The sequence below is a fragment of the Mercenaria mercenaria genome, chromosome 8, assembly GCF_021730395.1.
Source record: "Mercenaria mercenaria strain notata chromosome 8, MADL_Memer_1, whole genome shotgun sequence".
In the NCBI taxonomy this organism is placed as follows: domain Eukaryota; kingdom Metazoa; phylum Mollusca; class Bivalvia; order Venerida; family Veneridae; genus Mercenaria; species Mercenaria mercenaria.
Window position 1 is genome coordinate 79,576,145 of NC_069368.1, and position 11,356 is coordinate 79,587,500.

General features: G+C 34.8%; 1 long non-coding RNA gene across 4 annotated transcripts in view; it reads right to left on the reverse strand.

The window, feature by feature from the left end:
- Positions 1–7,956: 7,956 nt before the first annotated feature.
- The window catches only part of LOC123534273 (uncharacterized), a 7,364-nt gene continuing 3,964 nt past the window's right edge, over positions 7,957–11,356 (reverse strand). For all 4 annotated transcript variants that reach the window (XR_008372194.1, XR_008372193.1, XR_008372192.1 and 1 more), the window contains 2 exons: positions 9,006–11,356; positions 7,957–7,983 (listed from right to left, as the gene is read on the reverse strand). The exon at positions 9,006–11,356 is cut by the window's right edge. This is a non-coding gene — a long non-coding RNA (uncharacterized LOC123534273). The remainder of the gene's footprint in view (positions 7,984–9,005) is intronic.

Consider the following 11,356-nt stretch of genomic DNA (forward strand, 5'->3'; position numbering starts at 1 on the left):
CATAAAATCGACTAAAGAAAGTAAACCTTTAAATTTTGATTCAAATAATAATGAAGATTATAATAAATCTTTCTCACTCACCGAATTGCTTGACGCTTTAGATAAATGTCACGATACCGCAGCTGGTCCAGACCAAATTCATTTTCAACTTTTAAAACGTTTACCACAAGAATCATTAGACCTCCTACTTGAAATTTATAATATTACATGGAAAACTGGCATTTTTCCAGATTCCTGGAGAGAAGCTATAGTTATTCCAATACCAAAACCCGGGAAAGATAGCACTAACCCCAGTAATTACAGACCGATTGCACTTACCAGTTGTTTATGTAAAACGCTAGAACGTATGATCAATTCTAGACTAGTTTGGTATCTTGAATCTCAAGGCCTAATTACAAACTTTCAAAGCGGTTTTCGCAAGCAACGCAGCACAACTGATCATCTTGTTCGACTGGAAAATTTTATCCGTGATGCATTTGTTAAAAAAGAGCATTTAGTGTCTGTCTTTTTTGATTTAGAAAAAGCCTATGACACTACATGGAAATATGGTATTATGAAGGATCTTAACGACTTAGGTTTGAAAGGTCGTCTTCCAACATTTATATCGCAATTTTTATCAGATCGCAATTTTAAAGTACGTGTTGGTTCTACCCTTTCTGACTCTTTTGAGCAAAAACAGGGAGTTCCACAAGGTTCTATTTCATCTGTCACACTTTTTAGCATCAAAATTAATAATATTGTGAAATGTTTGTCACCAAGGATAGATTGTTCATTATATGTTGATGACTTTCTAATATGTTATCGTTCAAAAAATATGCGTACGATTGAACGCCAATTACAGCAGTGTTTGAACAAAGTTCAAACTTGGGCCATGGAAAATGGTTTTAAATTTTCCCAATCAAAAACTCAGTGTGTCCACTTTTGTCAATTACGGAAACAACATTGTGACCCTGAGCTTTTTCTAAATGGTACAAAAATACCCGTTGTTGACGAAGCAAAATTTCTTGGTGTTATTTTTGATAAAAAGCTTTCTTTTATACCACACATAAAATACCTGAAAGCCAAATGTTTGAAATCGTTGAAACTTTTAAAGGTAATTTCAAATACTGATTGGGGAGCAGATCGCAAGGTTCTGTTAAGACTTTATAGAGCTTTCATTAGGTCCAAGCTAGATTACGGTTGTGTTGTATATGGTTCGGCCCGAAAATCGTATTTACAAATGTTGGATACTATCCATAATCAAGGTCTTCGTATTGCTCTTGGCGCATTTAGAACATCGCCTGTTGAAAGCTTGTATGTTGAAGCAAACGAACCCTCCCTTTACACGAGACGTGAAAAACTGCCATTGCAATATGCTCTGAGGGTAGCTGCCAACAAATCCAACCCTGCTCATAAAATCATATTTAAACCAAAATACCACGATTCGTATGACAGAAAACCAAAACAAATTAAACCTTTTAGATTTCGCATTGATAATTCTATGAAGGAAACAGATTTTGAATTTGATGATGTAAAAGATAATTTAGTTCTGAATACACCACCATGGATTCTTATTCTCCAACGGTTCTTTTTGATATGAAAACCCCACTGAAAAGGCTGAAACAAACCCTGAAATATTCAAGTCCAAATATAACGAAATCAAGTCGGCTTACAAAGATCATTTCCTATTTATACAGATGGTTCAAAAGATGTTTCAAAGGTTGGATGTGCCGCCGTTAGCCATCTGCATCAACCAAAATTACGTTTACCAAATAACGCTACAATTTTTCAGCCGAGGCAAAAGCTATTGATTTGGCCCCTTTAAATTTTTTTTCAGAATATAATGAAGAAAAGTTTATCATCTTTTCCGACTCACTTTCTGTATTACAATCAATACACAACCGTTATACAGAAAATCCTCTCATTCAAAACATTCTTCTCAGGGTTCATGAACTATCTTTTAAAAAGTCCATCATATTCTGTTGGATTCCTAGTCATGTTGGTATTTATGGAAATGAAGATGCTGATACTGCAGCAAAGAAATCACTTTCATTAAACCAATCTTAATTGAAATTACCATATACTGATTTTAGGTCAAATATCAACAAATACATTTTAACTAAATTGCAGTCCTCATGGAACAATGCTTCGTTCAATAAACTTCGTGAAATTAAACCTACTTTAGGTGAATGGCACCAAGGAAATAGATCTGTTCGCAGGAAGGAAGTTGTTCTTTCTCGTTGTCGAATAGGTCATACTCGGTTGACTCATTCGTATCTGCTGAACAATGAAGATCAACCTGAATGTATACCATATCAAACACCACTTACTATTAAACATATTTTAATCAACTGTATAGACTTCGATCCACAGCGCAACTCATACTATAATGTTGAATCGTTAAAAGAGCTGTTCGAGCAAATTTCAGCCGACAAAATTTTACAATTTTTGAAACAAATAGGAATATATCATAAAATCTGAACCTTATTAGATTTTTATTCACCACTTTTATACTTTTTGATGTTTGCATTTGATTTTTTACACTATTTATGTAAATACGCTTTTACTTTAATAGTTTTATTTATGCTTTGCAATTAACGTAATCCATTTAACTTTTTCTTGGCGATATATGACCTTTTTGTGCCGATTCGCCGTAAAACCCAACTCATTCATTCATTCATACAACAAGTGCTCACATTGAATGATAGAAGTTTCTGTACTATTGGTCCAAAACTGTGAAATGAACTGCCGTTAGAATTACGCAAAATAAATCACTAGATACATTAAAAAAATCTTAAGACACTGTATTTTAGAAACTTCATGGCATTGTTTTTAATTGTTTTATTAAATTGTTTTATATGGGTTGCGATAACAGCAGGTGTTAGTTTTTAAATTTTTGTGTTTTTACATTTCATCATTTTTATATTTTAAGTTTGTTAAATTAAATGTACGACGCCATTGAATATGTCATTGTATAGATATAGGCGTTTAATCATATGAATCAGGTTCAGTTTCAGTTGAACACTGTAAATATAAAATAGTTTTGTTCCATCATTGCCCCTGAGTTTGTTCTATATTCTAACTTCATCAAGAATTTATTAGACCGTCCTGGTACATTGATAATGAATAATAGATGACTTACTATTCGTTGTTTCAAGATCAATCAATAGATATCTATGCGATAAGGTGTGCTAATTAATTTGTATGAAAGGTTGGCGTCTGTATTTTGTAAAATGCCACTATGCATGCTCCTATGACAGCATTTTAGTGAGCGAACAATTTTTTTGAATAGCATATGAAAGGCAGCAGCAATCACAATTAATTCTAGAAGTCGGCATGCAACTACACATTCACCTGTTTTAACCATCAATGTATTTGTACTAAAGGAAAATGCTTAAATGGTATAAGTCTAATCACTATGTTACTAAAATAAACGTTTATTCTATCCAAATCTAAAGGCCCGCATGTAACACAAATAGGAAACTTATTGAGCTTTGTCTTTAAGCTTCAAAACTAGCGCTTTACCATTACCATGCTTTATTTTGATATTGATACAATCTAGTGTAAACGTTTACCTCTCCAGAAGATTTATGGTGATTTAGTCGATGTAGGTATTTACATCACACCAATACCCTTAGTCTGAATATGAATTAAGAAAAAATAAAAAAAATAAATGACAAAACTATGAAGTACGGACCCCAAAAGTGAAATTCGACCATTTTTAGTTTAGACATTGCTTTCCTACTTTGTTTCGTAAAGCAAATAATATTTTTAAAAAAGCGGAAAAAACAATTTAGTAAAAACAATTTATTATTTTGTAAAATAATCGTCTTGTTTTATGATACGCATTTAATTTAAATGCAATAAAAGTTCATAAGTATGAAATATTACTGCGTGTACAAAATCTTACATCTATTTTAATTTTCTTAGTTTTTACGAAATACCGTGACATATGATTCCTCTTAAAGCACGAGGGCGCAGTCATGATGCGGTCGTCATAAGAATTGTAAACATTAAAACCCCAGGCTAAATATAGTTTTTTTTAAAACTTCTACTTTCACTCGGTAGCCTAGTGGTAGAGCGTCCGCTTCGAGTGCGGGAGGTCGTGGGTTCGATCCCCGGCCGCTTCATACCAAAGACGTAAAAAATGGTACTAGTAGTTTCCTCGCTTGGCGCTCAGCATTAAGAGGATAGTGCTAGGACTGGTCAGTCCGGTGTCAGTATAATGTGACTGGGTGGGGTATCATGCTACGTGTCTACGGCATGATATTCCAGTGAGGCAGCACTACAAAGTTGGGCATTGTGCTCACTGCTACAAGTAGACACTGCCGTTTTTATGACTGAAATATTGTTAAAAAAGACGTTAAACCCGAACACACATACACACACACAATACTTTCACTTCAAAATGTTGAAAGCAAGGCTCTGATTGGCTAGCGGAAGGGTAGTCAGAACGAGGCTATCAATAGCACGTCTTCAGATCCAAAGCGTAGCGTTAATTGGAGATGTACTTTAGTCAGATTGCATCTCGTTCAAACTCACGAATCACTTATATAACGAAACAGTGTATTCTTTTATTTAAAAAAGACGGTCCATGGAATTGTTGTTTAGACTTAATGATTATTTGAAGAATGATGCTAATACTTGAACCTAAACTAAACATTTGTTGTGCTATTATGCAGGTGGATAATACTGGTACACGAATGGACATGTCAGTTTCATAAATGTCGTAACAAAAGTGCAGTAAACATATGACTGAGTATTACTACACCAACCATCAATCTAAGGACTTCGGACACTATCATATGCTTCTAGCCTACATTTTAAATGCAAATTTCTCCTTAAGTATTTAAAAAATACCCAAAGCGTTTCGAGTCAGTGATAAACCAATGTATTTGTTAATTTATTACAGCAGAAACTGATTTGTATCTGTTCCTATCAAGATGTTTTTCTTATTTTATCTGGGCCAGGGTATATTTTCTTGAAAAAATAAAATGTTTAATTTCCGTGAAAATATAATGTCATCAATTTACGGAAGTTTTAAATATTTGAATTCCAGTCGAAAAAAGTGACAAAATCTGTTTATTTAAGGAAAAAATAACATTTTAAGATTAAAATCCTATAAATAAATAAAAAAGGGAACGATATTTTAGCAAACAACCTGTACTTGATTTATCTATATAATGTAAAGTTATTGACGCATTACATGTGTGAATAGGTATACATGTATAAGTGACCGGTCAGTTTTATTACAGTGGTTCAGGTAGTTATTTAAGTACATGTACATGTCTGTATAGCTCTGTTTTAAGTGATGGCAGATATTTGTGTGATGTATAACATTAATACTAAGAAAAGGCAGCAATCTTATTAAGGCCGTAGGGTGGATTCTTGCTTAGGATAAGTACCAGTGGCACACATCATATTTGAGCCGCGCCATGAGAAAACCAACATAGTGCAATTGCCACCAGCATGGAGCCTGACCAGCCTGCACATCTACGCAGTCTAGTCAGGATCCATGCTGATCGCTAACGGTTTGTCTTATTCCAATAGGCTTTGAAAGCAAACAGCATGGATCCTGACCATACTGCGCAGATGCTCAGGCTGGTCTGGATCCATGCTGGTCGCAAAGCCACTATGTTGGTTTTCTCATAGCACGGCTTATTTCGCTTAAACATGAAATAAAAATGTATCCGAAATGATAGTTCTTTCTGAGGCTTGCCTAAGGAAGTTGGATAGGAAAAAGTTAAATCGGAATAAGTCTGACAACAACCAATCTATAGATAATGTTGTCTATTCAGGGCTGAAGTTGTGGGCAAACATATTCGAAATGTGTCATTTGTAGGGCTAAAGTTGAAGCAGGTCGCTGTATAAAAATTCCACGTGAAACTCGGCTGGACCGTTTAGTTCGTTTTCGCGTCTAGCCGTATTTGTATATGCCATCTGAATGGAAAGCGACTTGACACATCACTTTCGTGGCATCACAATGAATGTGAAACCGTCACTGATATGACCTGCCAAGAAGCTACTGTTCTTGACCTATGCATCACAGGCATATCAATGCCAAGCTTTATTTCTGTTGGATAGACTAAAGTCAGGATCAGATTAACTGCTGTGCACATATTGCACCCTTTTTGTTGTGTTTAGGCCTAGTCCGCAGCAAAGAACAATCTTCAATTCAGTTTTTACTGAAGGAAGAACATGAAGTAATGAATGCGTGTCACATGTAGTATGTGTCTAAAAGAAATAAATATAAATGCACAGGAAAAGATGAAGAAATAAAGAAATGAAAAATATATAATAAATACAAAAAAAAAAAAAAAATAAAAACAAAATGGAAAACAAATTACATCCTCATCGCTAGCGGTGTGCGCGTCGCGAGGAAGGCATGCAGAAGATTACCTGGTGTGTTGCTAGTATTTTACAGCACACATTTGCCAATCTACTACACAAACAAACAGGATATGCCAATGAAAATTTAACCCAAGGAATAATAATGAATTAAAAGTATTTGCTTCTCTCACTACTCTACATGTATAACATGCCTATATGTGCCCATTCAAACATTTGTATAGTATTTTAGTAACAAACAGATGTAAAAATATGTGACTATCAAATTATTAAAAATGAATATAGAAAGTATTGGTTACTTTACATTTGGGAACACCCTGTAGTTATATTTTTTGTTTAAAAGTACGGCTCCACCCCTTGCATCAACACAATAGTCACAGAAAATGTGTATAATTAATATCTACATATGCTGGCCAAATATGGTTTTGATTCACGGGGGGGAACAATGTTCTTTAAAGCAAAATAGCTTTTATATGTATATAACAGGGTACGTAATTCTATTTAGAGCAAAAATTACCATTTTATGAAACAAATATTGAAAAATTGGATTTTAAGAAATAATCTCAAATATGTATTTTGATGTATATGTAATTACATACTTATTTCTTAGTGGTTTATTTTTCACTCTTGGAGTAGGCAAATTCATATAGAAAGTGTCCGAAGTCCTTAGCGGATATAATTATTCATTCAGAAGTAGATAATTTCAATGAGACATATTGTTATAAGTTGTGGAAAACGACATTAAATGTCACGATAGGGAACATGTCTAGTTCGATGATAGTTAGATAACAGTGCTGTGCTAAAACAGCAATTCGTAAATGTTGTCGACTATTAACAAATTCTCATGTGTTTTACGACATGCCGTTTGTATTAACAGTTCATTTAATTCGGTTAAAATAGTACACGCTATATACATGCATGGTTGACCACAGTATAAATGTGTACTGCCAATAAAAATCTTTACATTTAATTTGATATATATAGTAAAGTTAAATATGTTTGACTGAGATTTGCTACATTTAAAGTTAATATCTAAACGTAGAATATGACAGTGAAAGATAACCATTGGATATTTTCAATTTATATGATTATTTTCTAAGGCTCATTGTTGTTACTGAAGATAGCTTGGCACAGAAATAATAATACTAAAAAGAACAACCCAAGACAGTTGTATGAATACATTACTTTTACTATCAATAATTTTACTATAGCAAGCAATTAGTATCTAATTTCGTTTAAATTAATGGTTGGCAGAAATTGGTCACAGCTTCACATAAATGTCAATATACAAATACATATGATATAAAGTATATGTTTAAAATGCAGATGTGGAGGCTCTGTGAACAGAGGCCTAATACAGTATACTTGAAACAAACAAACTTCTTATTACACAACGTTAAGATATACTGGTGGAGGCTGACCTAACCGCCGAACCTGGGATCAGAATTCAACGGAGATCAGGTATACAAAAAACAGACATACAGAATCAGTGACTACGTTAAACGTTTATATATGACACATACACATTTCACAGTTCTGGAAAACAGACACTGTCATGTCCATACATCAACATGTGAAACTGCCAATATTCCATGTGAAGCTGTAACGACTGAAGGGAAGGAAGGTGTAGGCTGAACTTGAACACATAAGATGTACCTGAAATTATAAAGAAAAAGGAGAACACAAGCAAAATAAGGGGAGTGGAGGGTGGGATATTAAACATCAGCAAGTATAAACAATCGAGGATTCCTTCGATAAGAAGCAAAATCAACCCTCGCATCTATTTGCAAACGACCTTCTTCTTCCATGTGCAAAACTGAAAGGACCCAAAAGGAGATTAAATCGCAACAAGTATATTAATATACCAACAAGACATAAGCTAAAGCGGGCCCTTACAACAGGATAAGAGCTCCTTCAGTAACAGGTTTTGAATGGTAATCATTAAAAACACATTACTGAAGATAGCTTGGCACAGAAATAATAATACTAAAAAGAACAACCCAAGACAGTTGTATGAATACATTACTTTTACTATCAATAATTTTACTATAGCAAGCAATTAGTATCTAATTTCGTTTAAAATTAATGGTTGGCAGAAATTGGTCACAGCTTCACATAAATGTCAATATACAAATACATATGATATAAAGTATATGTTTAAAATGCAGATGTGGAGGCTCTGTGAACAGAGGCCTAATACAGTATACTTGAAACAAACAAACTTCTTATTACACAACGTTAAGATATACTGGTGGAGGCTGACCTAACCGCCACATGTCGAGAATTTGGAACAACGTGGAAAATTCTTGACAACCGCCACCAATATAGCGAAGCAAACCCTGCCTGAGAAGCTGTGCCTTAACAATTTTTTGCTAAAAAGGACTGACGCTTGTTTTGTAGAGTGAATAAAAACAAAATATTTCCAAATTATGACAAGTGCACCCCATCCCTGTTGAAGAGACCCGTCACGGATTCGACGATTTCTGGTTAACGAACGTATCCACCAATGTATTTAAAAAACAAACAACAAACAAATGAGCAGCGAAATTATTAACGCGTTTTCTAGCTCTATCTTATGAAAAATAAGTTAATTACTCAATGAATAACAATGATACCTTGATTGTCTTCAAAAGGAAACAAGTATAAGATTAATGGTTTAACTTGCCGCCATTTCATACCATCCTGACTCTGACACAGTATGGTCGCATTATGACGCTGCATTACAAGTTGAGAACCCTGAGCTGATTCCTTGTCGTAACGAAATACCGACTTTATAATTGAACATCCAACTATCCAAATATGGGTAGGACGCACTGAAAAGCTGAAAACAATTGTCAACAAAAAAGGGCAACATATGGCAGGTACAAAGAAACTGCTTATAGGCTTAAGATCTGAGTGACAACAGCTGACGTGAGAGGATTCTAATGTAAGATTTAAGTGCACTTGAATCCGGGGCGCAACGCCCCATTCTTGTAATATCGTAAGCAGTCATGCTGCTGTTGCAGCACCTACTCTAAATAAATGTGGTTTATATGGAATGGCAGTCAAAGATTTCTTTAGAACACACTAAACTGACAGCGTATGACGGGTAGACCGTTTAAATAAACAAACAAATAACTAGTTTGAAGCACTAGATGGTCGAACAACCATATATCTCTCTATTAAATCCAGGGGTCAAGTAGAACAATGTGTAAGGTTGTAAATAAATAGCTACTCCTTCGCCTTTTTTCTGATCGTCCTTTGATGAATGAAGAATTATGCGAAGTACACCAATACTTACAATACTAACGTCTCCCTCACATAATGCGTGACCTTTAGCACTTATATTCGACGAGTTTGAGTTCGTGTGTACAAGCTCACATATCCTTAAAAATCAAAATGGTCAGGGAAATTACTGCTGAAAACTGTAATGCCTAAAATATAGAAGAGCAAACAGTATTTGTCACCTGTATAAGTTTACGAAGTAAATCAAGCGTTATAGGTTGCCTGATGTCAATTGTCCGATGCAACCTATCAAAACTGATAAGCATTCAACGTAACATAAATCTTTAAGTAAGATATTCAAGACTATTTATTTTACAATAGAAGAAATGTCCGAGATATACAGACATGTTGTATGACGAGCTACATTCTTGATTAAAAGATGGGCTAAAAGTGCAGTAAGGTGCAAGTCGTCTGTGCATGCAAGTAAAGCTGACACGATCGCATAGAAACCACTACTAAATAGTCTAGAAAGGGAATGGCTCTGTTACAGAAATTAAAAGATCAACTGAGGCTTGCAATTTTTTTTTTTTTTTTTTTGCTACGGGTATGTTAAGGCATTTATCTATAAAACAGAACAAATTGGTCACACATTCCCTGAATTAGAGCGAGCCAAACAAACATAATTATCCAAGTAATAAAACAGCCTTTAGGATTTCCTCTTGTACCGGACCAGCTATTGTAATAAATTAGCAAACTTTTCCCAATGGCAGCAAAAGATTGCACACTCATAGGTAACGTCTTGTCAGTAAAATAATCCCCTCCTAATTTGAAGGCTAATAATTTCAAAATCATAATTATGAACCTCAAAAAGCGAAAGGCAGATTTGATGCCAACTTTAGCGATTTCGCAATATTGCACTAATGAAACAATAGCTCCGTCACTCTGTCTAAAGAAGTGTACTGAACTGAGGAAGAAGACGTATCAAATAAATCATTCAAACTTGAACCCTGCGGGGTTCCCTTCGGAAAGGAAAGATGGTGTATAATCCTCGAGCTACCATCTTTTTGGCCACAAGACTGATCGCGGATTGCCTGAAATTTGGAACAGGCATTTCTTAAAAAGGAACCGCAATTCTGCTTAACTGCTCTTCCTACATACTAGTAACTTTCTCATTAGCTACAGCAGAGTTTTGCCTAACGGAAATTAAAGTTTGACTGAAGTTTGGACTCTAGGGCGCTGGTTTTGTAATCGAAACCCTTTGTTAGAACCCTCTAAAAATTCAGCTGCCACTAATTTATTTGGATATAAAGAAAGATAGACTTGTAATACTGCTAAGTCAATAAGGGTTTTGGTGAGGGAATGGAGGTTTAAGTGACCCTCTTTGAGATGCCGGTTTTGGCTATCTGAAGATTCCACGAGGTCCAAGTGACGAGTACCTAGAACGATATTGATTGGTAGCTACTAGTGATTCTGAAAAATAAATAAATACTTCCTAGAGTGCTTCCCATGACAACGCGTACAGCTATGTTCGTATACACAAGCAAATTTGGTACAAATACCTTGAAAACTAGTCATAACATTTTCTTGCGCACGGTATATATAGATACTCATGTACATTAAGGACCGGCAATGAATCTGTCTTTTGGCCAGAGCCTTTGACTTAAATTTTAGCTATCAGTCTGCTTCAGTAACAAGAAAACTCTGACTTTGACTGTTATTAATGTGATCTGAGCGTAACAATACTGTTTACTCTATGAATTCGCCATTAACCATCGTAATTTAAACATTTGCTGAAACGTGGTCTCCCAAGTCGTTATAAATGATC